Source organism: Lissotriton vulgaris, chromosome 1_1, assembly GCF_964263255.1.
Source record: "Lissotriton vulgaris chromosome 1_1, aLisVul1.2, whole genome shotgun sequence".
Taxonomy (NCBI): Eukaryota; Metazoa; Chordata; class Amphibia; order Caudata; family Salamandridae; genus Lissotriton; species Lissotriton vulgaris.
In genome coordinates, this window is record NC_141685.1 from 563,495,536 (window position 1) to 563,522,411 (window position 26,876).

The following is a 26,876-nucleotide window of genomic DNA, read 5'->3' on the forward strand; positions in this document are numbered from 1 at the left end:
GCGAGGAGCTGCTTTTTCAGGCCGTGAAGGGTCATTCAGAAGATCTTCGGAGTACATGGATCTGCAGGAGAGCCCAATTTAATGCGATTCATCAGTTGTTTCAAAGACGTGGAGTCCAGTACAGGAAAGGTCGTGAGATGCTTGTCGGGGAGGGTCTGGTTTTGGGCTAGGGAGTCTGAATGATTGGGGGAATAGTCAATCTCTGAGATAATGCCCCTGACCTTTTGAAGTAAGAAGGTTTGGAAGGTGTCACAATCTAGGGATACAGCTGTGGATTTCACCTCAGCTTTTTGGCGGCGTTGTTTCAGAATTCTGAAAGTCTCTTTCTGCTTGTTAGGCGCATCTGAAATTCTTACCTCGTAGTATTCAGCTTTCCAGGCCAAAGTGGATTTTTTATAAGAGGTAAGTAAGGATTTATAAGTTGCCAGCTCCTCTGGGTCATAGGCTTTCCGCCACCATCACTCGGTGTGGCGGAGGCTTTGCTTAAGGTCTCTCAGAGTCTCATTAAACCAGAGGGCCCCTTTCCCTTTGTCTCTCACTCTTTCTCTTTGCTCCGGTGCTACTATGTCTATAGTTCTGCATAGAGTGTTAGTCAGGGCTTTACTCTGCTGGTCTACATACCCTGATTTGAGTTTAGAGGGGAACCTAAGTAGGGTTTCTACTAGGTTGTCAGCTTCAATTTTCTTCCAGCTTCTCACCTTTCTCCACTCTGGGGGTGTTTGTGATAGTTGTCTGTCTGTTGGGACCCAGCAGCTAAGAAGTGCATGGTCCGACCATGCACAGGGGTTGATGCCTATCAGACTGGCACCTGGTTGAGAGGTTCAGATGAGATCCAGGATGTGTCCTTTTGAGTGGGTCAGGCAACCACCAGTTGGTGGAGTCCCATCGGGCACATTCCTGTCACAAACTGGCTGGTAAGCGGCTCTTTCGGCTCTTTATCCCATTGATAGTTGAATTCCCCAACAACTAATAATTGTTTGTACCGTGAATAAAGGTCAGTCATAACTACCGTAAAGAGGTTGTTAAAGCTTAGGGCTGACCGTCGGGGCTGCATCCAGCCAACAGAAATAGGTAGGATGATGTAAATGAGATTTTGACCCCTAGTATGTCTGCATGATCGATACTCTCAGCCACCATTTTGGTGGCCATTATCAGTTTACTGAAAAGAATGGCTACTCCCCCTCCCCACAATGTTCCTGGTCAATTATGCCAGAAAGCGTTGAAGTTCCCCAGAAGGGCAGCTATGATCGGGTTCCCGGGGCTGAAATTGGCCCGGGAGGGGGGCTGTGCACACACTCACTTACAGACCCACTCTAAGGCTCATGTACTCACTCACAGACCACTCACACACTCACAGATCCACTCTCTGACTCACTTAATGACTCAAACACCCACTTACAAACCCACTCAGACACTCATGCGCTCACTCAAAGACTAATTCACACACACACTCAGGAACCCACTCACAGACCCACTCAGACTCATGCACCCACTCACCCACTACACATCCAGTGAGACACTAAAGTAGCCATTCTCAGACCCATTCAGACACTCATACACCCACTGACAGATCCTTTGAGACACACACACCTACTGAAACACGCATGAACTCACTCACACACTCACTTTCAAACGTTACAGGTGACACTTAGAGGTCTGCCACTCTTTCACAAGGATGATGTCATCAGTGATGTCATCAGTTATGTCATTTGAGATGTCATCAGTGATGTCATGAGTGATGTCACAGACCATGTCATGAGTGATGTAATATGTGACGTCATCAATGGTTTTGTATGGTTTTGTATGAGTGAAATGCCCAGCTAACTATACCATGTGTGAAACCTATGGTTTTTTCAGTGAATTTCAGAGGTTTTGTACATGAAAATTTTTAAATGTATTAATTGTTATATTTTTTATACTGATTTACTATATTATTTTAAACTGCTTATTTTTAGATATTTTATTTTTAAAATTACATTACACATTTTTGATAAAATATTGGAATTGTAATATTTTTATTGTATTTAATATTTTTTTAATTTATATATATTTGATATAGCAGGCAATGATATCCTATGGAAGGAAATTCAAGTTACTGGTAAGTACAGTTAAATGTACTTTTCAGGAATAGTAGTGATCTAGATTGGGGAGTGAATTCCTCTTCAATCCTCTGTGAGCCAACTAGCCCACCAGGTACCTCCAGTATGTGCCAGGCAGCTGTATTGCAGAGAGTCGTACAAGGGGCACGCTCCCTTTTTACAACACTCTGCAACAAAGCTCTGTGGTGCTTACTGGAGATACCTTTTGGACTAGTTGCCCCCTAAGGGACCTCTGGATTGAACAGGAATTAATTCCCCAACTTAAAATGCGCCTCAGGGCATGTTTGCACTCACAACACCTCAAGCCCCACCCCCTACCTACACCACTGTGCTAACGCGCCCTGTAGAGTGTTCTAAGTTGGGGATTAAGTCCCCTTGCATACTGGGGGTACCTGGGGGCCAACTAGCCCACCAGGAATCTCCAGTATGCGCCAGGGGGCTGCATTGCAGAGAGGTGTAATGAGGCCAGGCCCCTTTTTACACCTCTCTGCAACGCAGCCCCCGGGCGCATTTGCAGAGGGGGAACTAATTCCCCTTGCATACTGGGGGTCCATGGGGGCCAACTAGCCCATCAAGAACCTCCAGTATGCTCCAGGGGGCTGCATTGCAGAGAGGTGTAATGAGGCCACCCTCCTTTTTACACCTCTCTGCAACCCAGCCCCCTGGCACGTTTTCAGAGGGGGAACCAATTCCCCTTGCATACTGGGGGTCCATGGGGGCCACCTAGCCCACCTGGAACCTACAGTATTCTCCAGGTGGCTGCGTTTCTTTGTTCCAGGGGGTGGGGGTCCCCTGGGCAGTGTGGGGTGATTGGGGTCCCCCCACACTTCTTTTTCACTATGGTCCCCCCGGGGGGTAATTTGAAAAAAAGCAGACCGGGTTTTTGAAAAAAAATTGGCGACCTTGGGAGTCCTTGTTGGACCACCTAAGCAGGCCTAGGGGTCAAGCTGTTTCTACCCTGCCCCCTTTTTGTGTTCTACACGTTTGTTTTTCTGCTTTCTTGTGCCTCGGTCTACCGAGCACAAGATGGCTGCCAACACTTCCTGGTTTGGAATGTTTACAGCCAATGAGCATGCAGCTCGTACTCGGAAAGGTACGCGCACGGTACGCGTACGGTACTTGTACGGTACTCGTACGGTACTCTTACCCCGCAAATTTTTCAACAAAAAAATTGGGGGTGGACCTTGGGGGTCCTTGTGGGACCCCCTTAGCAAGCCTAGGGGGTCAGGGTGTTTCTACCCTGCCCCCTTTTTGCGTTATACATGTTTGTTTTTCTGCTTTCTTGTGCCTCAGTCTACTGAGGCAAAAGATGTCTGCCAACACTTTCTGGTTTGGAGTGTTGACTGACAGTTGACAGACAATCAGCATGCAGCTCGTGCTCGGAAAGGTACTGAGTACAGTAAGCTTGCAGTAAGCTTACGGTATGCAACTCTAGATATACTTTTTCTCAGGAACTACTAAACGGATTTACACCATTTAACAAAAAGCGTGATCTGCAACCTGAACTCTACCTTTTTGCCAAATTTGGTGTAATTCCGTTCAGCCGTTCGGGCTGTAACCCTGGCTAAAGATCCTAAGTAAATTTGCATGGAAAAAACACGTTTTGGGACCCCCCTTTTTTCTCGGCCCCTGCTTCGCGAATCACCCCCAATTATCAGGGAAGGAGCGGAGCGGCGCAGGCCATTTTCTTGGAGAAATTCGTGAAGATTCGTCTACCGGCGCCAAAGTTATTCCAAATAGAATGTTGCGGGTTTCCTATGGAAACTAGGTTTTAACTATGACTACCTACTGGCGACCCCCAGTAGGTAATATAGGTCGCCAGTAGGTAGTTATAGTTAGGATCTACTTTCCATAGGAAATCCGCAACATTCTATTGGGAATAACTTTGGCGCCGGTCGACGAATCTTTGCAAATTTCTCCAAGAAAATGGCCAGCTAAGCTCCGCTCCTTCCCTGAAAGTTTGGGGGGGATTCGTCAAGTGGGGGCCGAGATAAAAGGGGGTCCCAAAACGTGTTTTCCCCATGTTAATTTCCATAGGGCGTTCGGTTTCACTTTTAGCCCGAACGGCTGAATGGATTTCCACGAAACTTGACAAAATTGTAGGGACTGGTAGCCTGATGTGCCTTTGCTATGTCTCAAGATATGTGCTCCAGTGGATTTTGAGTAATTTAGGTTCAAAAAAATATATATATCTATGGCAGTACCCCGGTACGCGCTCCGGGGAGCGCTCCGGGCGCGCCACACGACTTGCGCACAGAAAGCTGATTGGCTCTCGGGTGTCTGTAAACATTTGAAACAGTCCGGAGCGGCCGCCATCTTGTGTCTCGGTAAAATCGAGACATAAGAGGTGGAAAAATCAAAGGGGGAAATTACCATAATTTTTTTTGATTTGCGCGGGGGGAGCGCCCGGTACGCGCACCGGGGAGCGGACCGGGGAGCGTCCCAAGGGGAAAAAATGAATAATAGAGTTTTTTTTAAATGTAGCCTTTTTTATAAATTGGAGGTAGTTCTAAAAAGAACTGTTTTTTCCTTCTTTTTGTTGTTTTATATTTTTTATTGTTTTTGAACATTTTGTACTTTTTTGGGGTTTTCTGAACAGTTTTATATTTTTTTTGTATTTTTCATGGGGAGAAACGAAAAAACAGGGAATTGAAAATGGCTCAACTGGAGTAAAAAAAGAAAAAAAAGAAATAATTAGGGTCATCAGTGATGCCATGAGTGATGGCCCCGACCATGTCATGAGTGATGTAATATGTGACGTCATCAGCAGTGCATTGCAGGCGCGCAAGTTATAGTGAGTTCAACTAACTATAACGTGGGAATTTCAATGGTTTATGTCACTAAAATTTCCAGCTAACTATAACTGGTGTGAAACCTATGGTTTTTTCAGTGAATTTAATAGGTTTTTTAAATGCTAATTCCTAACTATAACTGGTGTGAAACCTATGGTTTTTTCAGTGAATATATATATATATATATATATATATATATATATATATATATACGAGGTACGTGTAGTTCCCAGTACGGCGCAGCGCAGCGCAGTCAGCCACACTGTCAGTCAGGAACAGGCAAGACCCAAACGTGGTGCAAATGAATTATTCAAGTTTCAGCCCAGCACCAATCCGCCATGACGCGTTTCGGCTAGAGATAGCCTTGATCACATGACAAACGTCACGGGGGATGACCACCCCTTTTAAAGTGCAATACAGGTCATCACATGTGATAGAAAGCGAAGACATACTCTACTTTCTAACGTAATACAATATAGTAGTACAATAACTGCATAAATGCATAGGTCGCACAAAGGCAAATATCAACAATCATTAGATTTACAATGTTGGAATTCATGGCATGGCTAATAAATAAATAAATAAATAAACTTATTGATAGTACAAAAAGTTTAAAAACATTTAAAAGCCTATAAGTAGTTTTAACTGTCCATATTACAATTTAAAACTGTCGCCATGCAAGTTATGTACTTGTCGGGAAAATTCATTATCACCATTATTTGTTAACAAGTACTGCAGTATACATAGTACAAGCCGCAATTCGTATTGTACCAAAGTATCAGATGATCGGATGATGCATGTAGAAATACTGCCCATGTGGGCTGCTATAAGATAAAAATGTTAACCGCCTGATAATCAGTTGTGCAACACAGCTATTACAAACATATCACATGACACGATGACAAAAAAGTGCTACTGTAATGTGAAATTGTGCAAAAAGTAATGTTAATTCATTAATTTTTAAGAGTTGAGTTAAAAACATTGGTCAAACAATGTGAGGGTCCAGGGTTCATGTTGAATAATAGCCATAATACCTTTTCCATATTAAATTCAAGTTACAGGACACATGGAATTGGTTCAGGTTAGACTGGAAGACAACAGTAGTTTAGGTATGTCCAAGTTATAGATGTGTGTAGCAATCCTCTCCCATATTGAGACCCTGAGGTGTCTTAGTGTCAAGGGAGATAATATAGCGGGTCTCCAGCTTTCTGAGTTGGGCCTCCCTGTCACCACCTCTCATTGGAGGGGGGATGCAATCTATAACAAAGTAGCGCAACGTTGATGCATCTTTACAGTGCGCTAGTTCAAAATGCCTGGCTACTGGGTATGTAGGATCAGCATGTGCAATTGCACGAAGATGTTGTAATATACGCTTATGGACCTGAGGTCGAGTACTGCCTACATACCGAAGCCCGCATGGGCATTCTAAAACATAGACCGCAAACTCTGTTTTACAGCTAAGTTTTTGTTGGATCTTAATAGGTGTGGGAGATAAGGGTGTAACTACCTCTGTTTTACTCACACCATGCTTGCATGCTTTGCAGCTAGAACATCGTATGAACCCTTTGCTGTCGTCTAACCAGGAGCCAGTTACAACTTCTGGGCTACTAGATACCAGACTATCTTTCATTGCTTTTGCTTTTCTGTATGTGATGCTGGGATGTTTAGGCAGAATAGTGCCCAGTATAGGATCCGTTGAAATCAGAGACCAATTGTTTCTGATTATTTTTTCAATTGATCTGTGCTGGTTACTATATCCAATGATCAATCTAGTTTCATTGTCACACACACTAGCAGGGACAGTTGGCTGGTTGTCACCTCCTAAACCAAGGAGTTCCATCCTATTAGCCCTGTTAGCCCTAGTCATGGCGGCATCTAAGATAGCTGGTTTGTAGCCACGCTGCAGAAACCGTTCCCTACACTGCATTTGCGCTACACGGCACTGGTTTTCACTGCTGCAAATACGTCTGACCCGCAGCATCTCCCCATAGGGGATGCTGCGAATTAAGTGGGCGGGATGATGGCTGTCCGCATGCAGCAGCGTGTTACCAGCCGTGGGTTTCCGGTACAACTTAGTTTGGAGAGTGCCTTCCTGAACATAGATTTCAACGTCAAGGAACACAACAGACTGGGAACTGATAGTGCTGGTCAGTTGGATATTGAGATTATTGATATTGAGTTTATCAATAAATTCTCTCACCTCTATTTCAGTCCCCTCCCAAACAAAAAACAAATCATCTATGTAACAAGACCAGAGTTTCACCTTTGTGTTCATAATGTCAGAATGTTCTACCATCAGGACCTGCTCCTCCCAGAACCCCATGTGCAGACATGCGTAACTCGGAGAGAAGCAGGCCCCCATAGCTACTCCTCTGGTCTGTAAAAATAGCTGTTTAGCAAACAAAAACATATTGTTATTCAAACACATCGATATCATCTCTACCACCATTTTGGAATGTTCATTAAAACATTCATCCCTCTTCCCTAGGAAGTGTTTAATGGCTCTCAGTCCATCTTGATGGAATATGCTGGTGTAGAGAGAGGTGACGTCCATAGACACCAGCATATAGGTGGATTTCCATCTGAAATCGATGAGTTTTTTCAACAAATCAGTTGTATCCAAGACAAACGAGGGCAGGCTTCTTACATGCTCTTGGAGAAAGAAATCAATGTATTTGCTCACATTTTCTAAAAGACTGTTGCACGCAGAGATAATGGGTCTGCCAGGCGGTTGTTCTTGGTTTTTGTGGACCTTTGGAATAAAATAAATTACCGGAGTTACAGGGTGTTCATTTTTTAAAAACTTGTACTCCTCCATGGTCAACAGTCCTTTACTACGCCAGGCAGACAACTTCAAGTAAATGTCATTCTTTGCTGTATTTGCATCTTGCAAAGTTATCCGCTTGTAACAGTCTTTATCATTCAACTGATTGTGAGCTTCTTCTAGATACATTTTCCTTGGCCACAAGACGACATTGCCCCCCTTGTCTGATTGCCTTATAACTAGTTGTTTGTTTGCCTTTAATTTCTTAACCAGCTTGTGATATTCACCCTCTTTGTAGTTGTACCGTTTGGTAGAGTGTGATGTTTTAATTTGCAGCTCCTTTAATTGGAAGTTCACTCGCTCATGAAAAATGTCAATGTTGTCCTTGATCATTAGGGGACAGTACTTTGATTTGGGTCTGAAGGGGGTCTGGCATATTTTAGGAAGGGGTTCACCACCTAATGCAGTTTGAGTCTCCGTAGGAATTGTTCTTTCCTCTTCCTGAATTGCGAATAACTCCTGTGTTAATGCTGCTCCTAGAACAACAGGGTCATTGGACCCCTGATCACATGTGAGGTCTGAAATCGACCCTTGTATGCCTGCGTTGTTGCCAGGGGCATCCAAGGAACGTGTAGCAAAGTGTTTACGCAACTTCAGTTTGCTGTGTATTTAAACATGTCGATTCTAGTTGCAGCGTAGTCAAAGTTTCCTCTGGGGCTGTAAGACAGACCCAAAGATAAAATTGAAGTCTCTTTGGGAGTTAACACAGTGTTCGATAAATTAATTACCGATTGTGAGCTGGTCTGGGAGATATTGGTCTCATTTACTGCTGTGGTTGGGGTGCCCGATTCTTGTTCCACCTGGATCGTGGTTTCCTGGGCTTTCCTCTTGTTGACGCGGCGTTTGTGGCACTTTCGCCTTTCGGCTCGCTTCCTGTTGGCGCGCCAGCGCTGGCAGCCGCTGTCCCCGATCGCAAAGTTGACTTGCGGTCTTGCTGTACCACTTCCATTTCTTCCCCCGGGGTATATTTGCGAAACCCCGACCGCAGTTGTCTTCTTGTGTCATTATCAGACTCACTTTCTGGCTGCGAACTGTCCCCTGAGACCGAGGACACCTCTACCTGTCCCGGAACCGTTGATGTGCTTTGTGTGGTGTGCGCGATACTCTCAGTGATATTACGTCGTTGTTTGATAGAGTCATACTTCTTCGCAAACGTAAATATCTGCCCATTTTCATAATCGAGCCTATCGCGTTGAAATTTATACGCCTTCCTTTTCTTGATGATATCCTCCTCACGTTTTAAACGTGCATTCATCTCCTCTCTGTACTTGGTGATTTCCGGAGAGGGAGGAAGCTTATCAATCTCCGCATTAAGTTGCGTGATCTCATCCAACAGTTTCAGCCGGTCACTTTCAGCATATTGGATAAGTATGCTCATGAGGCGTTTGGAGTTGTCTAAATTACATTGCGCCCAGTCAGTCATCATTTGGGGGTCTGGTTTTTCATAGGACGGGGCGAGTAAAAAGCGTAATCCACGCGGTACCCGTCCCACCTCCAAAAATCCTGTTAAAGAGGTGTGCTCCCACCATTTTGACTGTTCGCTTTTACTCGCCTTTTCTAGTTTTTTAAACAACTCTCTCACACCATCAGATTTTCCTGACACAGGGGTTGACGTAATGGCTGGTGCGGACCCCCCAGCCGGGGGATCCGTGAACATTCCCCTGGACGCCTCAACACGCCTCCTTAACGTGTCCGCGGACATGGTGCGATATAATGGGCAAAATTAGTCACAGTGCACAACAAGGCGAACTCCTACCCGGCAATGCTCCTCGGAGTTGCTCTTGTACTCTCCACACAGGATTGCTGCAGTTAGTTTCGGCTCCGCTCGCTGGTACTCGATCGTAGACTCTCGGATCCCCGACCAGCCACCGCTGGTCCGGTATTCACAAAAATCACTTCCGGTCTTTCCGCTGCAAGCCGCCAAACAATTCCGCTTCTCCTGGGGCGTGGCGGCGTCTCCTTCCAGAGATTCGAATTTTGTTTCAACAGAAACGCTGCTCCTTGCCGCAAACTTGCCCAAACTTGTGGAGGGTCTCGCCAAATCGGGGGAGGCAATCCCGAATGTCGAAATGAGGTACGTGTAGTTCCCAGTACGGCGCAGCGCAGTCAGCCACACTGTCAGTCAGGAACAGGCAAGACCCAAACGTGGTGCAAATGAATTTATTTAAGTTTCAGCCCAGCACCAATCCGCCATGACGCGTTTCGGCTAGAGATAGCCTTGATCACATGACAAACGTCACGGGGGATGACCACCCCTTTTAAAGTGCAATACAGGTCATCACATGTGATAGAAAGCGAAGACATACTCTACTTTCTAACGTAATACAATATAGTAGTACAATAACTGCATAAATGCATAGGTCGCACAAAGGCAAATATCAACAATCATTAGATTTACAATGTTGGAATTCATGGCATGGCTAATAAATAAATAAATAAATAAATAAACTTATTGATAGTACAAAAAGTTTAAAAACATTTAAAAGCCTATAAGTAGTTTTAACTGTTCATATTACAATTTAAAACTGTCGCCATGCAAGTTATGTACTTGTCGGGAAAATTCATTATCACCATTATTTGTTAACAAGTACTGCAGTATACATAGTCCAAGCCGCAATTCGTATTGTACCAAAGTATCAGATGATCGGATGATGCATGTAGAAATACAGCCCATGTGGGCTGCTATAAGATAAAAATGTTAACCGCCTGATAATCAGTTGTGCAACACAGCTATTACAAACATATCACATGACACAATGACAAAAAAGTGCTACTGTAATGTGAAATTGTGCAAAAAGTAATGTTAATTCATTAATTTTTAAGAGTTGAGTTAAAAACATTGGTCAAACAATGTGAGGGTCCAGGGTTCATGTTGAATAATAGCCATAATACCTTTTCCATATTAAATTCAAGTTACAGGACACATGGAATTGGTTCAGGTTAGACTGGAAGACAACAGTAGTATAGGTATGTCCAAGTTATAGATGTGTGTAGCAATCCCCTCCCATATTGAGACCCTGAGGTGTCTTAGTGTCAAGGGAGATAATATAGCGGGTCTCCAGCTTTCTGAGTTGGGCCTCCCTGTCACCACCTCTCATTGGAGGGGGGATGCAATCTATAACAAAGTAGCGCAACGTTGATGCATCTTTACCGTGCGCTAGTTCAAAATGCCTGGCTACTGGGTATGTAGGATCAGCATGTGCAATTGCACGAAGATGTTGTAATATACGCTTATGGACCTGAGGTCGAGTACTGCCTACATACCGAAGCCCGCATGGGCATTCTAAAACATAGACCGCAAACTCTGTTTTACAGCTAAGTTTTTGTTGGATCTTAATAGGTGTGGGAGATAAGGGTGTAACTACCTCTGTTTTACTCACACCATGCTTGCATGCTTTGCAGCTAGAACATCGTATGAACCCTTTGCTGTCGTCTAACCAGGAGCCAGTTACAACTTCTGGGCTACTAGATACCAGACTATCTTTCATTGCTTTTGCTTTTCTGTATGTGATGCTGGGATGTTTAGGCAGAATAGTGCCCAGTATAGGATCCGTTGAAATCAGAGACCAATTGTTTCTGATTATTTTTTCAATTGATCTGTGCTGGTTACTATATCCAATGATCAATCTAGTTTCATTGTCACACACACTAGCAGGGACAGTTGGCTGGTTGTCACCTCCTAAACCAAGGAGTTCCATCCTATTAGCCCTGTTAGCCCTAGTCATGGCGGCATCTAAGATAGCTGGTTTGTAGCCACGCTGCAGAAACCGTTCCCTACACTGCATTTGCGCTACACGGCACTGGTTTTCACTGCTGCAAATACGTCTGACCCGCAGCATCTCCCCATAGGGGATGCTGCAAATTAAGTGGGCGGGATGATGGCTGTCCGCATGCAGCAGCGTGTGGAAAGGGGCGACCATTCGGTCCCCCCGAACGTATGGCGGAGTACCACGATCCCCCCGGGAAGCCATCTTGGGCGGGAGGCGAGTCTCGGCTGGTATGCCCGAAGCGGCGTAGCCGGGGCGCGCCTTTTTCCCGCCCTGGAGTGGGCTGGCCTAGACACTGACGCGGCCAGCCACGCCCTTGGGGCAGGCAGGGGCGGGTTTACGCCCACCCTGAAGACGGATAAAAGGAGCAACAAGCCAAGGAAGCATCCTCTTGTTCCTGTGCTCTGAAGCTGCACCACCTCGCTGCACGTGAGCTCGAGACGGAACGAAGAGCCAATTTTGAGCGTTGTAATCTTTCTTGTTTGTTTTGCAGATACTCTGTTGGAGAATGCCCAAGAAAGCGGGAAAGCGAATGTCTACCGACCAGATGCTGCGTGTTCTTATGAAAGAGGTGACCGACCTAAAGAGGCGAATGGCGGATAAAGACGAGGAAGGGGGACCGAAACGTCCTTTGGCAGGAGCAGCTCCGGGGGGAAAAGGCAAGAGGCCCAGAAGGGGAGCAGCTGGGGGAGACATCCCGGTTCCCTGTACCCCACTCGAAGAACCAACTCCCGTGCCGGAAGAGGGGAATCCGATTCCCGTGGTGGTCACCCCCGTGTCCGGGGAGGATATGCCGCCCGAGCTGGCAGCACAATTAGCAGCGTGGTTGGGTAAAGGTAGCAAGGGCGCCACGGCTGACGACGCGCAGGTGTTGATGAAGCAACTGCGTGAAACAAGGGAAGCGGCGAAGGCACCATCGCCGGCTGCGGCAGTTGAGAAGCCACCTGGGACAGGTCCAGTCGCAGATACAGCTTCCGGTTCAGGTAAGCGGCCATTGCCGATTGCGAGGGACGAGTCTGCACCCTCACGAAGGGAAAAGTTGGGTCAACATGTCCCTCTGGCTATTAAAGAGAAGATATGGGCAGAGGAGTATATAAACATCTTCTCGTTGCTTACTGATCATTATGAGATGGAGCATGTTAAGAGCCAGAAGGAGCTCATGCATCCGAGTGTTTGGCGCACAAAGATGGCCGCCTTTAAGGTAAATGAAAACATTGGCACTTGGGGCAGAGCGTGGGGGATTTTTACATCCATCATGGGAGAACGTAGGCCCGAATTGCTGTCCGAATTGCCGATTTATCAGTCACGGATCATGGGGTATTCTGTATCACACGAGGGCAATCAATGGTTCTGTTACGATAATATTTTCAGAAAAGCGAAAGAACATGATAAAAACTTAACTTGGGATTGCTATGATTCTGTGTCTTGGTCAAAAATGGAAGATACTGGTATGTTGAAGTTGCCATTGGTAGGGAGTAGCGTGGGTGAATCCTCCCGCCAATATGCTGGGACGCCCTTTCGATCAGGTACGAGTAACGACAACCACTCGAGGCCGATCGGCAACGCAGGTAAAAGGGGGATTTGTTGGAACTTTAACAGGGGTAAATGTACGAGGCCCCAGGGGTCATGCAAATTTAGGCACGAATGTGGTGGGTGTGGGCAATCATCCCATCCTGAGTCCATGTGCAGAGCCAAAACGGGTGATAACGGGGGTAGAGGAGGCGCCAAACAGGTCTGATATAGTCCGAGGGGCGCCTTTACCTACTCCGATTGATACCATGGCAATGATTCCCTGGCTCAGCGAATACCCGGATCACGCTTCCGCTGGGGTGTTGCGGAACGGGTTTTCATATGGTTTCCGCATCCCAGTGGGGAGGTTTCAGGGTATAGCGAAATGTAAAAACCAAATATCGGTCTTGCAACATACGACCGTGGTACAGGAGAAGATCGGGAAAGAGGTTACTCCAGGTCGAGTCGCCGGTCCATTTAATGTGCCACCAGTTGCTAACTTTGTTTGTTCCCCTTTAGGGGTGGTCCCCAAGAAGGACCCGGGTGAGTTTCGGCTGATACATAATTTATCAGCCCCACGTGGTCTTTCCGTAAACGATGCGATAGACCCGGAAGTGTGTTCGGTGCGGTACGCATCCTTCGATGAGGCCGTAGCCATATTGAATCGCCTGGGGCCCGGTGCGCTGATGGCAAAATCTGATATCGAGTCAGCGTTCCGGTTGCTCCCGGTACATCCAGACGATCAGCGTCTCCTTGGTTTCATGTTTCAGGGTCACTATTACATGGATAGGTGTATGCCAATGGGGTGCTCTATATCTTGTGCCTATTTTGAAAAGTTCAGTTGTTTCCTGCAATGGGTCTTCACAAGGAAGACGGGGTTTCAACATGTTATGCATTATCTCGATGACTTTTTGTTTCTGGGGGCAGCCGGGGATCCGGAATGTGGACAGGCTTTGACTGAATTTTGTGTCTTGATGAATCAGTTTGGCGTGCCATTGGCACCAGGTAAGACTGTGGGTCCCTCGACTTGCCTCGAGTTTCTGGGGATCGAGCTCGACTCTGAAGAAGGTTGTTTTCGTTTACCAGGAGACAAAGTGTTAAGATTCAGGGCATGCCTGCAAACGTGTATAAGTGAGTCCAAGGTTAAGCTACATCAATTACAGCAATTGGTGGGACAGTTGAATTTTGCCCTAAGAGTAATACCGATGGCCCGCCCCTTTTCCCGCTCGATCGCTCAAGCCATGGTCGGCCTGAAGGAGGGTCATCATCGCACCAGGCTCTCGGCAGAGGTTCGCCAGGACATGCGCATTTGGTTGGCATTTCTGGCGGATTTCAATGGTCGAATTGTCTGGAACAAACCGGCGGTGTCCTCTGAGGAGCTGGGGCTGTGGACAGATTCGGCAGGGAGCATTGGTTTTGGTGCCATATTCGGCACTCAGTGGTCGGCACAAAAATGGCCGTCATGGTGGCATGATAATGGACTGACAAGTAACATTGCTTTTCTGGAACTTTTCCCCATTCTGGTGGCCCTGAGAACTTGGCCCGAGGGGTTCAGAGATCACCCTGTGGTATTCTGGTCTGATAACATGACCGTGGTTGAGTGTATCAATAGCCAGGCAGCACGATGCAAATGGATTCTGAGATTGCTCAAGGAAATTGTATTACTGTGTATGCAATTGAATGTGCTATTTAAGGCAAGACATGTGCCGGGGGTGATGAACCAGGCGGCTGATGCGCTTTCTCGTTTTCGTATGCAGGCCTTCTGGGGTTTTCTGCCCACAGCGGACCCGGTGGCGGCACCCTTTCCCGAAGCTCTCTGGTCTCTCGGTGCCCCGAACTTCGTAACCTCGTGGGAGAGAGTTTAGCACCCAGGACGAGGAAGGCATATGAAGGGGCGTTCCGTTCCTATTGGGCCTTTTTGGGGGCGGCTAGAGGGGAGCTTTGGGGCCAGGAGGAGTTGGTAGTGAAATTCCTTCTGTCTTTACATCAGGCAGGCAAATCAGTGGCTACGGCCCAGAGGCATCGGGCCGCCATTTCCTTTGTGGCTAGGGCTCATGGGATCCAGGACCCGACAGCGTCTTTCGTTGTGCAAAAAGCGCTACGTGGGTGGCAACGCCTTGAGGGTCGCAGAGTAGATGAAAGGCGCCCGATAGGTTTGGATAGGTTGGCCCTGTTATTATCCAGACTCCCTGCAACGTGTTCATCCCAGTATGAAACAGTGTTATTCCGAGCCGCTTTTACGCTGGCATTCCATGGGGCTATGCGGGTAAGCGAACTAGTGGCGAGGAACAAGCAGGACGTGATGGGGGGACTGTGCCGAGAGCACGTTCAGGTCAGAGGGGAGACAATGACTGTCTCGTTTGTCAGGCCCAAGACCGATCAGGGTGCGATGGGTGATTGCATAATCATACAAAGGATTCCCGGGTCCTCCATGTGCCCGGTGAGTTGTGTAGAGGAATATTTAGCACAAAGGGTGGCATCATGGGGGGGGACCTTGTTGAGACACGCTGACGCCACCCAACTGACGAGGTTTCAGTTTCAGCGGGTGCTTGCGATGTCGATTGCCGCTGCGGGCTTGAACCCGGGCGAGTTTGGGACCCATTCCTTTCGGATAGGGGCTGCTACAGAGGCTACAGCCAGGGGTCTGAATGTCGAACAAGTTAAACGTGTGGGGCGTTGGTCCTCCAATTGTTATAAAAGGTATGTGCAGTTGCACATGTTGTGAAGCTGTAATGATGTACTCACGCTTCTTGTTTTTGTTTGGTTTCAGTTGCGCAAGCCTACGAGGCGGGGCGGACTATGCAGTCGACCCAACACCGGGCCAGCGGTCAGACTTCACCGGCTGTGAAAAAGGAGGTGTGGGTCGTGGGCCACTCATACGTGAGGCGTGCCGCGGACGTATTCAAAGCAGGTGACATGATTCACGTGGCTGGGGAATACGGGTACAGTGTGTCCTTCTATGGAAGGGGCGGACTCTGTATTGACCAGTTTCAATCATATTTTGAGGGTTTGCTAGGGCGGACGAGGTCAACGCCGTCTATAGTCATAGTACATCTTGGGGGCAATGATTTGGTCACCACTGGTAGACGACTTCTTCTTGAGGCGATGCTTTCCACTGTAAGTTGGTTAGCGAGGAGAGTTCCAGGGTGCACAATTGCATGGTCCCATATGATCCCACGAAAAGTATGGCGGGGGGCTATTTCTGTTTCTGCTCTGAATCATTCAGTAAGAAAAATTAATAACAAAGTGAGTAGATTGTTCCGTTCCAGTACACTGCATTCTATTTCGCATGGTTGTATTACTGGTGACAGTATGTATTTGGGGGATGGTGTTCATTTGTCCCGGGTGGGGAACGAGTTACTCATAGGAGACTTGATAGCTTGGCTAAAGACTTTAAGACATGACCTTTAGGTGGAGTGTTGTGGGGGGTCCAGATAGCCGGTCAACTATCCGGCCTGTGGCGGTAAGGTCATGATCGGTGAGCACTAATTGGAAGATCCCTATGAGTGGGCGTCACCCATTACGGATGGGAGCGCTCGAGGGAGGTGGCCATTGGCCCCTCAACGGGGAGGCGGTCCCTTCTAAGGATGGGCCGCCGAAAGGAAAGGAAAGGCGGTCAAGGCCCCTTCCTGGGTAGGAGGGGCTACAGCCCCCTCCTGGAGAATTTCCCGGGGCCAGGACATCTGCGACGGCAGATGTGGTAAGTTGTGTGGGGTTTGGGGGGGGGGTCTACGCTACCTTCTAGATACCTCACACGAGTCCTCGGACGACCTTTAAGTGGCGTCGAGTTTATTGGGGCCCCCGTCAAGTCAAGGGAAATTGGTAGTTGCACTTGAGGTACACCTCTGTGCGGTCGCCCCTCACAAGTGAGGGGGATATTTCTGGTTTAGGGATCTTGACACCGGTTACGACCTTGCCGTTGGCCCTTAAACGTTAGGATGTACAATTTCAAAATTTCAAGTTAAATGTTTTGTAGGATGTTAGTTCGGCTAGGAGAACCTTTGTATTAGAGAATATGTTAAGGTTAGCCAAACATCGCAATGTGGTAATGAAATTGTACATAATATGAAACTGTTATTTTAATGTTTTAATTTTGTTTCATATTTTAATAAATACGGCCGGGAGGGTCACTCCCTCCCGTCTTCCAAAAGTTCAGAACTGTTTCCGGTTTCCCATCCTTGGGGATTGTGTTGAGAGGGGGTGGCGGGTATCTCAGCCATATGGAAAGGGGCGACCATTCGGTCCCCCCGAACGTATGGCGGAGTACCACGATCCCCCCGGGAAGCCATCTTGGGCGGGAGGCGAGTCTCGGCTGGTATGCCCGAAGCGGCGTAGCCGGGGCGCGCCTTTTTCCTGCCCTGGAGTGGGCTGGCCTAGACACTGACGCGGCCAGCCACGCCCTTGGGGCAGGCAGGGGCGGGTTTACGCCCGCCCTGCAGACGGATAAAAGGAGCAACAAGCCAAGGAAGCATCCTCTTGTTCCTGTGCTCTGAAGCTGCACCACCTCGCTGCACGTGAGCTCGAGACGGAACGAAGAGCCAATTTTGACCCACCCACCAGCCCCTGAGGACAGCAAGTGGTTTTGAATAAAGTTTGATGTGGTAACTCTAATTTTGTTTGCAGGTTGGGATTATTATCGTGATAACATTGAATATGCAATAAAGAATGATCAATTTGTGGTATGTTTTGCAAATAAAGTAATCCTGCTCTAGTGTTGATCAGTAAGCATGCTTTTAATAAAGTTGTTGTTGTTACGGTCTTTTAAGTAAATTAGTCATTTAGTTTAGAATTGTCGTATTTATTTTGGTCGGGCGGTAAGGTCATGATCGGTGAGCACTAATTGGAAGATCCCTATGAGTGGGCGTCACCCATTACGGATGGGAGCGCTCGAGGGAGGTGGCCATTGGCCCCTCAACGGGGAGGCGGTCCCTTCTAAGGATGGGCCGCCGAAAGGAAAGGAAAGGCGGTCAAGGCCCCTTCCTGGGTAGGAGGGGCTACAGCCCCCTCCTGGAGAATTTCCCGGGGCCAGGACATCTGCGACGGCAGATGTGGTAAGTTGTGTGGGGTTTGGGGGGGGTCTACGCTACCTTCTAGATACCTCACACGAGTCCTCGGACGACCTTTAAGTGGCGTCGAGTTTATTGGGGCCCTCGTCAAGTCAAGGGAAATTGGTAGTTGCACTTGAGGTACACCTCTGTGCGGTCGCCCCTCACAAGTGAGGGGGATATTTCTGGTTTAGGGATCTTGACACCGGTTACGACCTTGCCGTTGGCCCTTAAACGTTAGGATGTACAATTTCAAAATTTCAAGTTAAATGTTTTGTAGGATGTTAGTTCGGCTAGGAGAACCTTTGTATTAGAGAATATGTTAAGGTTAGCCAAACATCGCAATGTGGTAATGAAATTGTACATAATATGAAACTGTTATTTTAATGTTTTAATTTTGTTTCATATTTTAATAAATACGGCCGGGAGGGTCACTCCCTCCCGTCTTCCAAAGTTCAGAACTGTTTCCGGTTTCCCATCCTTGGGGATTGTGTTGAGAGGGGGTGGCGGGTATCTCAGCCATATTACCAGCCGTGGGTTTCCGGTACAACTTAGTTTGGAGAGTGCCTTCCTGAACATAGATTTCAACGTCAAGGAACACAACAGACTGGGAACTGATAGTGCTGGTCAGTTGGATATTGAGATTATTGATATTGAGTTTATCAATAAATTCTCTCACCTCTATTTCAGTCCCCTCCCAAACAAAAAACAAATCATCTATGTAACAAGACCAGAGTTTCACCTTTGTGTTCATAATGTCAGAATGTTCTACCATCAGGACCTGCTCCTCCCAGAACCCCATGTGCAGACATGCGTAACTCGGAGAGAAGCAGGCCCCCATAGCTACTCCTCTGGTCTGTAAAAATAGCTGTTTAGCAAACAAAAACATATTGTTATTCAAACACATCGATATCATCTCTACCACCATTTTGGAATGTTCATTAAAACATTCATCCCTCTTCCCTAGGAAGTGTTTAATGGCTCTCAGTCCATCTTGATGGAATATGCTGGAGTAGAGAGAGGTGACGTCCATAGACACCAGCATATAGGTGGATTTCCATCTGAAATCGATGAGTTTTTTCAACAAATCAGTTGTATCCAAGACAAACGAGGGCAGGCTTCTTACATGCTCTTGGAGAAAGAAATCAATGTATTTGCTCACATTTTCTAAAAGACTGTTGCACGCAGAGATAATGGGTCTGCCAGGCGGTTGTTCTTGGTTTTTGTGGACCTTTGGAATAAAATAAATTACCGGAGTTACAGGGTGTTCATTTTTTAAAAACTTGTACTCCTCCATGGTCAACAGTCCTTTACTACGCCAGGCAGACAACTTCAAGTAAATGTCATTCTTTGCTGTATTTGCATCTTGCAAAGTTATCCGCTTGTAACAGTCTTTATCATTCAACTGATTGTGAGCTTCTTCTAGATACATTTTCCTTGGCCACAAGACGACATTGCCCCCCTTGTCTGATTGCCTTATAACTAGTTGTTTGTTTGCCTTTAATTTCTTAACCAGCTTGTGATATTCACCCTCTTTGTAGTTGTACCGTTTGGTAGAGTGTGATGTTTTAATTTGCAGCTCCTTTAATTGGAAGTTCACTCGCTCATGAAAAATGTCAATGTTGTCCTTGATCATTAGGGGACAGTACTTTGATTTGGGTCTGAAGGGGGTCTGGCATATTTTAGGAAGGGGTTCACCACCTAATGCAGTTTGAGTCTCCGTAGGAATTGTTCTTTCCTCTTCCTGAATTGCGAATAACTCCTGTGTTAATGCTGCTCCTAGAACAACAGGGTCATTGGACCCCTGATCACATGTGAGGTCTGAAATCGACCCTTGTATGCCTGCGTTGTTGCCAGGGGCATCCAAGGAACGTGTAGCAAAGTGTTTACGCAACTTCAGTTTGCTGTGTATTTAAACATGTCGATTCTAGTTGCAGCGTAGTCAAAGTTTCCTCTGGGGCTGTAAGACAGACCCAAAGATAAAATTGAAGTCTCTTTGGGAGTTAACACAGTGTTCGATAAATTAATTACCGATTGTGAGCTGGTCTGGGAGATATTGGTCTCATTTACTGCTGTGGTTGGGGTGCCCGATTCTTGTTCCACCTGGATCGTGGTTTCCTGGGCTTTCCTCTTGTTGATGCGGCGTTTGTGGCACTTGCGCCTTTCGGCTCGCTTCCTGTTGGCGCGCCAGCGCTGGCAGCCGCTGTCCCCGATCGCAAAGTTGACTTGCGGTCTTGCTGTACCACTTCCATTTCTTCCCCCGGGGTATATTTGCGAAACCCCGACCGCAGTTGTCTTCTTGTGTCATTATCAGACTCACTTTCTGGCTGCGAACTGTCCCCTGAGACCGAGGACACCTCTACCTGTCCCGGAACCGTTGATGTGCTTTGTGTGGTGTGCGCGATACTCTCAGTGATATTACGTCGTTGTTTGATAGAGTCATACTTCTTCGCAAACGTAAATATCTGCCCATTTTCATAATCGAGCCTATCGCGTTGAAATTTATACGCCTTCCTTTTCTTGATGATATCCTCCTCACGTTTTAAACGTGCATTCATCTCCTCTCTGTACTTGGTGATTTCCGGAGAGGGAGGAAGCTTATCAATCTCCGCATTAAGTTGCGTGATCTCATCCAACAGTTTCAGCCGGTCACTTTCAGCATATTGGATAAGTATGCTCATGAGGCGTTTGGAGTTGTCTAAATTACATTGCGCCCAGTCAGTCATCATTTGGGGGTCTGGTTTTTCATAGGACGGGGCGAGTAAAATGCGCAATCCACGCGGTACCCGTCCCACCTCCAAAAATCCTGTTAAAGAGGTGTGCTCCCACCATTTTGACTGTTCGCTTTTACTCGCCTTTTCTAGTTTTTTAAACAACTCTCTCACACCATCAGATTTTCCTGACACAGGGGTTGACGTAATGGCTGGTGTGGACCCCCCAGCCGGGGGATCCGTGAACATTCCCCTGGACGCCTCAACACGCCCCCTTAACGTGTCCGCGGACATGGTGCGATATAATGGGCAAAATTAGTCACAGTGCACAACAAGGCGAACTCCTACCCGGCAATGCTCCTCGGAGTCGCTCTTGTACTCTCCACACAGGATTGCTGCAGTTAGTTTCGGCTCCGCTCGCTGGTACTCGATCGTAGACTCTCGGATCCCCGACCAGCCACCGCTGGTCCGGTATTCACGAAAATCACTTCCGGTCTTTCCGCTGCAAGCCGCCAAACAATTCTGCTTCTCCTGGGGCGTGGCGGCGTCTCCTTACAGAGATTCGAATTTTGTTTCAACAGAAACGCTGCTCCTTGCCGCAAACTTGCCCAAACTTGTGGAGGGTCTCGCCAAATCGGGGGAGGCAATCCCGAATGTCGAAATGAGGTACGTGTAGTTCCCAGTACAGCGCAGCGCAGTCAGCCACACTGTCAGTCAGGAACAGGCAAGACCCAAACGTGGTGCAAATGAATTTATTTAAGTTTCAGCCCAGCACCAATCCGCCATGACGCGTTTCGGCTAGAGATAGCCTTGATCACATGACAAACGTCACGGGGGATGACCACCCCTTTTAAAGTGCAATACAGGTCATCACATGTGATAGAAAGCGAAGACATACTCTACTTTCTAACGTAATACAATATAGTAGTACAATAACTGCATAAATGCATAGGTCGCACAAAGGCAAATATCAACAATCATTAGATTTACAATGTTGGAATTCATGGCATGGCTAATAAATAAATAAATAAATAAACTTATTGATAGTACAAAAAGTTTAAAAACATTTAAAAGCCTATAAGTAGTTTTAACTGTTCATATTACAATTTAAAACTGTCGCCATGCAAGTTATGTACTTGTCGGGAAAATTCATTATCACCATTATTTGTTAACAAGTACTGCAGTATACATAGTACAAGCCGCAATTCGTATTGTACCAAAGTATCAGATGATCGGATGATGCATGTAGAAATACTGCCCATGTGGGCTGCTATAAGATAAAAATGTTAACCGCCTGATAATCAGTTGTGCAACACAGCTATTACAAACATATCACATGACACGATGACAAAAAAGTGCTACTGTAATGTGAAATTGTGCAAAAAGTAATGTTAATTCATTAATTTTTAAGAGTTGAGTTAAAAACATTGGTCAAACAATGTGAGGGTCCAGGGTTCATGTTGAATAATAGCCATAATACCTTTTCCATATTAAATTCAAGTTACAGGACACATGGAATTGGTTCAGGTTAGACTGGAAGACAACAGTAGTATGGGTATGTCCAAGTTATAGATGTGTGTAGCAATCCTCACCCATATTGAGACCCTGAGGTGTCTTAGTGTCAAGGGAGATAATATAGCGGGTCTCCAGCTTTCTGAGTTGGGCCTCCCTGTCACCACCTCTCCTTTGAGGGGGGATGCAATCTATAACAAAGTAGCGCAACGTTGATGCATCTTTACCGTGCGCTAGTTCAAAATGCCTGGCTACTGGGTATGTAGGATCAGCATGTGCAATTGCACGAAGATGTTGTAATATACGCTTATGGACCTGAGGTCGAGTACTGCCTACATACCGAAGCCCGCATGGGCATTCTAAAACATAGACCGCAAACTCTGTTTTACAGCTAAGTTTTTGTTGGATCTTAATAGGTGTGGGAGATAAGGGTGTAACTACCTCTGTTTTACTCACACCATGCTTGCATGCTTTGCAGCTAGAACATCGTATGAACCCTTTGCTGTCGTCTAACCAGGAGCCAGTTACAACTTCTGGGCTACTAGATACCAGACTATCTTTCATTGCTTTTGCTTTTCTGTATGTGATGCTGGGATGTTTAGGCAGAATAGTGCCCAGTATAGGATCCGTTGAAATCAGAGACCAATTGTTTCTGATTATTTTTTCAATTGATCTGTGCTGGTTACTATATCCAATGATCAATCTAGTTTCATTGTCACACACACTAGCAGGGACAGTTGGCTGGTTGTCACCTCCTAAACCAAGGAGTTCCATCCTATTAGCCCTGTTAGCCCTAGTCATGGCGGCATCTAAGATAGCTGGTTTGTAGCCACGCTGCAGAAACCGTTCCCTACACTGCATTTGCGCTACACGGCACTGGTTTTCACTGCTGCAAATACGTCTGACCCGCAGCATCTCCCCATAGGGGATGCTGCGAATTAAGTGGGCGGGATGATGGCTGTCCGCATGCAGCAGCGTGTTACCAGCCGTGGGTTTCCGGTACAACTTAGTTTGGAGAGTGCCTTCCTGAACATAGATTTCAACGTCAAGGAACACAACAGACTGGGAACTGATAGTGCTGGTCAGTTGGATATTGAGATTATTGATATTGAGTTTATCAATAAATTCTCCCACCTCTATTTCAGTCCCCTCCCAAACAAAAAACAAATCATCTATGTAACGAGACCAGAGTTTCACCTTTGTGTTCATAATGTCAGAATGTTCTACCATCAGGACCTGCTCCTCCCAGAACCCCATGTGCAGACATGCGTAACTCGGAGAGAAGCAGGCCCCCATAGCTACTCCTCTGGTCTGTAAAAATAGCTGTTTAGCAAACAAAAAAATATTGTTATTCAAACACATCGATATCATCTCTACCACCATTTTGGAATGTTCATTAAAACATTCATCCCTCTTCCCTAGGAAGTGTTTAATGGCTCTCAGTCCATCTTGATGGAATATGCTGGTGTAGAGAGAGGTGACGTCCATAGACACCAGCATATAGGTGGATTTCCATCTGAAATCGATGAGTTTTTTCAACAAATCAGTTGTATCCAAGACAAACGAGGGCAGGCTTCTTACATGCTCTTGGAGAAAGAAATCAATGTATTTGCTCACATTTTCTAAATGACTGTTGCACGCAGAGATAATGGGTCTGCCAGGCGGTTGTTCTTGGTTTTTGTGGACCTTTGGAATAAAATAAATTACCGGAGTTACAGGGTGTGCATTTTTAAAAAACTTGTACTCCTCCATGGTCAACAGTCCTTTACTACGCCAGGCAGACAACTTCAAGTAAATGTCATTCTTTGCTGTATTTGCATCTTGCAAAGTTATCCGCTTGTAACAGTCTTTATTATTCAACTGATTGTGAGCTTCTTCTAGATACATTTTCCTTGGCCACAAGACGACATTGCCCCCCTTGTCTGATTGCCTTATAACTAGTTGTTTGTTTGCCTTTAATTTCTTAACCAGCTTGTGATATTCACCATCTTTGTAGTTGTACCGTTTGGTAGAGTGTGATGTTTTAATTTGCAGCTCCTTTAATTGGAAGTTCACTCGCTCATGAAAAATGTCAATGTTGTCCTTGATCATTAGGGGACAGTACTTTGATTTGGGTCTGAAGGGGGTCTGGCATATTTTAGGAAGGGGTTCACCACCTAATGCAGTTTGAGTCTCCGTAGGAATTGTTCTTTCCTCTTCCTGAATTACGAATAACTCCTGTGTTAATGCTGCTCCTAGAACAACAGGGTCATTGGACCCCTGATCACATGTGAGGTCTGAAATCGACCCTTGTATGCCTGTGTTGTTGCCAGGGGCATCCAAGGAACGTGTAGCAAAGTGTTTACGCAACTTCAGTTTGCGTGTGTATTTAAACATGTCGATTCTAGTTGCAGCGTAGTCAAAGTTTCCTCTGGGGCTGTAAGACAGACCCAAAGATAAAATTGAAGTCTCTTTGGGAGTTAACACAGTGTTCGATAAATTAATTACCGATTGTGAGCTGGTCTGGGAGATATTGGTCTCATTTACTGCTGTGGTTGGGGTGCCCGATTCTTGTTCCACCTGGATCGTGGTTTCCTGGGCTTTCCTCTTGTTGACGCGGCGTTTGTGGCACTTGCGCCTTTCGGCTCGCTTCCTGTTGGCGCGCCAGTGCTGGCAGCCGCTGTCCCCGATCGCAAAGTTGACTTGCGGTCTTGCTGTACCACTTCCATTTCTTCCCCCGGGGTATATTTGCGAAACCCCGACCGCAGTTGTCTTCTTGTGTCATTATCAGACTCACTTTCTGGCTGCGAACTGTCCCCTGAGACCGAGGACACCTCTACCTGTCCCGTAACCGTTGATGTGCTTTGTGTGGTGTGCGCAATACTCTCAGTGATATTACGTCGTTGTTTGATAGAGTCATACTTCTTCGCAAACGTAAATATCTGCCCATTTTCATAATCGAGCCTATCGCGTTGAAATTTATACGCCTTCCTTTTCTTGATGATATCCTCCTCACGTTTTAAACGTGCATTCATCTCCTCTCTGTACTTGGTGATTTCCGGAGAGGGAGGAAGCTTATCAATCTCCGCATTAAGTTGCGTGATCTCATCCAACAGTTTCAGCCGGTCACTTTCAGCATATTGGATAAGTATGCTCATGAGGCGTTTGGAGTTGTCTAAATTACATTGCGCCCAGTCAGTCATCATTTGGGGGTCTGGTTTTTCATAGGACGGGGCGAGTAAAATGCGCAATCCACGCGGTACCCGTCCCACCTCCAAATATCCTGTTAAAGAGGTGTGCTCCCACCATTTTGACTGTTCGCTTTTACTCGCCTTTTCTAGTTTTTTAAACAACTCTCTCACACCATCAGATTTTCCTGGCACAGGGGTTGACGTAATGGCTGGTGCGGACATACTCTACTTTCTAACGTAATACAATATAGTAGTACAATAACTGCATAAATGCATAGGTCGCACAAAGGCAAATATCAACAATCATTAGATTTACAATGTTGGAATTCATGGCATGGCTAATAAATAAATAAATAAATAAACTTATTGATAGTACAAAAAGTTTAAAAACATTTAAAAGCCTATAAGTAGTTTTAACTGTTCATATTACAATTTAAAACTGTCGCCATGCAAGTTATGTACTTGTCGGGAAAATTCATTATCACCATTATTTGTTAACAAGTACTGCAGTATACATAGTACAAGCCGCAATTCGTATTGTACCAAAGTATCAGATGATCGGATGATGCATGTAGAAATACTGCCCATGTTGGCTGCTATAAGATAAAAATGTTAACCGCCTGATAATCAGTTGTGCAACACAGCTATTACAAACATATCACATGACACGATGACAAAAAAGTGCTACTGTAATGTGAAATTGTGCAAAAAGTAATGTTAATTCATTAATTTTTAAGAGTTGAGTTAAAAACATTGGTCAAACAATGTGAGGGTCCAGGGTTCATGTTGAATAATAGCCATAATACCTTTTCCATATTAAATTCAAGTTACATTATATATATACATTATATATATATACATTATATATATATAATACCTACTGGCGGTCGCCAGTAGGTAGTTATAGTTAGGACCTAGTTTCCATAGGAAATCCTCAACATTCTATTTACAATAACTTTGGCCCTGGTGGATGAGTCTTTGCGAATTTCTCAAAGAAGATGGCTCGGTCCGCTGCGCTCCTTCCCTGAAAGTTTGGGGGGGGATTGGTCAAGTGGGGGCTGAGATATAAGGGGGGTCCCAAAACGTGTTTTCTCCATGTTATTTTCCATAGGACCTTTAGACTCGGCTACAGGTCGAACGGCTGAATGGATTTATAAGAAATTTGCCAAAACTGTAGAGTCCGGTTCGCAGATTACGCTTTTTTGGGAATGGTGTAAATGCGTTCAGTAGTTGTTGAGAAAATTAAAGTTAAAGTCAATTATATATCTATAGGCGCGCACACGTGCGCGCACCCAAACGGCTGCGCGTGAGCGTCTGTTAACGTTCGATTCGAAGGAAATCAGGAATTTTTGTCCGCCATTTTGTCACTGCGAGTAAATATATTGTTCATTTCAAAGCGTTGAAACATGGAAAGGGGAAAAGTTAGAGATTGTTTTGCTGCGTAGCT